Source organism: Vombatus ursinus, unplaced genomic scaffold, assembly GCF_900497805.2.
Source record: "Vombatus ursinus unplaced genomic scaffold, bare-nosed wombat genome assembly UNPS02014867.1, whole genome shotgun sequence".
Lineage (NCBI taxonomy): Eukaryota > Metazoa > Chordata > Mammalia > Diprotodontia > Vombatidae > Vombatus > Vombatus ursinus.
In genome coordinates this window covers 10030-12229 of record NW_020954645.1, presented here as the reverse complement: position 1 = coordinate 12229, position 2200 = coordinate 10030, and positions in this window count along the sequence as shown.

Sequence of the window (2200 nt, the reverse complement as noted above, 5' to 3'; positions counted from 1 at the left end):
AGAGAGAGACAGAGAGAGAGAAAGAAGAGAGATAGACAAACAGACTGACCGACAGATAAAGAGAAGCACAGATTGGGGCAGAGATGGAGAGAGACAGAAACAGCTGCTGGGAGGAGGTCCGGAGGCTCCATGTGCCTAGTCATCTGATCGACATAACAACTTGCCAGGCATTTGGTCCCTTAGAAATAACCCTGCTTCCTTCAACCCCTCCCCACCACAGTCCTGCCTCTTGCCTCAGTGTCCCCAGTCTTCTTCTGCCATTGTCTAGAAATCTCTGATGCAATGGCTGTGGGAGGCTGAGGGGAAGGAACCATAAAACAAACGAGGGCTTATTCTAGAGTCAAGTTTTCTATTGGCCCTTATGTTGAATAAATGAGAAAAATGTAGCAGCAGAGACTTTGGGCTTTATAGAACTGATGGGCGCAAGCAAGGATGGAGTCATTCTATAAAGTATGTCAAATTGTTCTGCTGTCTCCCGTTAGAAAACCAGATGTGTGTTGCCACACCCAAAAACAGAACAGCAATCCCTAGTCCATTGCATTCTAACTTTTTATAAGGAATTAAGACAGTATTCTGTTCTGCAGCATGCTGGGTATTATAGTATGACAATGATGTTCTACCTACTAACAGCAGTCATAAATTCGTAGAGTGTCAGAGCTGCGAGGGCCGTATGATAGTGAATCCCTAAGAGGGGTTAAGTGAATTGTCCAGGGTCACACAGCTAGTAAGTGTCTGAGGCTGGATTTGAACCCAGGTCTTCCTGACTTCAGGCCCTTCAATCTAGGCATTATGCCACCTAGATACCGATAATATAGTACATAGGATCTCAGAACTGGGAAGGCTTAAAGAGGTCAGCCTGTCCATCTCCTAATTTTACAAAGGAGAAAACTTATTAACTGTATCTCCTGGTAATTTACCATTCTCTTATAGTATTTCTTAGAGCTTTATAGTAGACTCCTCCTAATTTCTTTACACCAGCCCTTGCGACAGTCTCCCACATCAGGTTTCCCTGACTCTCATGGCTCCTAGTGCTCACCTTTCTTCTTCTGTCAGAATAACTGCATTGTCTGAGAGAGCAGAGCTGTAGCCTCACACTTCAACAGAAGGTGCCAGGGTCTAACCTCAGGGTACTCCAACAAGAAAATTACTGACTTCCAAAGCTTCACTTTCTGGAAAATGACACATTGGCTGTGATGTGTCTTTGACCTGACGTGTTCGTCCTTTTCTCAGAGTCTGTGGTGGTGTTTGCCAAGGAGCAGAAGACAAAGAACGAGGTACAGATTGTGGTGGGTAGCAGTGCCACCCTGAGCTGTGAGCTGGCCCAGGCCCAGACAGAGGTGACCTGGTACAAGGATGGGAAGAAACTGAGCCCCAGCCAGAAGGTGCACGTGGAGGCCAAGGGCCGGGGCCGGCAGCTGGTGGTGCAGCAGGCGGAGAAGGCAGATGCTGGGGAGTACACCTGTGAGGCCGGAGGCCAGAAGGTCACCTTCCATCTGGACGTCAAAGGTCAGTTTCCTTGAGTCTGGGGAACCATAATGCCTTCTGATTCAAGTGTGCGTGTAGATGTGTGCATACATGTGCAGGTATATATGCACAGGTATACATGTATGTGTCTATCTGTACGTACATGTGCATTGTGTATACATATATATGTGCGCCTGTTTAACCTAGAGGAAACTCTGGGGCTGTTTATTGTACTTTGTATGTTTTTCTTGACCTGTCTCAAGTCATTCAGTCTGTTATTAACATCACTTTCTTCTTTCTCTGATCTGTTGTTGTTGACCTGGCTTTGATGCCATAGTTGTGAGGAAATAGGAGGGAAGGGACATAGGAACATACAAGCAGAGCCAGAAGGGACCTTGGAGGCTAATGAGTCCAGCCCCTCCAATTTATAGGTGAGTTAAGTGAGGCAGGGATCACACGGCCAGTAAGTGTCTGAGGCTAGATTTGAATTCAGGTCTTCCCGACTCCAAGTCTAGTGTCCTTTCTGCTCTATCATGCTGCCTCCCATACAGGTCATAAGACTAGAGGGGACCACGTCCTAGAATAAAAGGCATCATTTGCTGTAACCTGAATGCAAAATGAATTGGCATAACTAATGTACACACATTGTCTGCTTTTTGGAACAAATGTGGCCAAAGTTGTAGTTTTTCTATAAAGCCAATTTAGTTTTCCTAACAACACCCAATAAATCAGACAA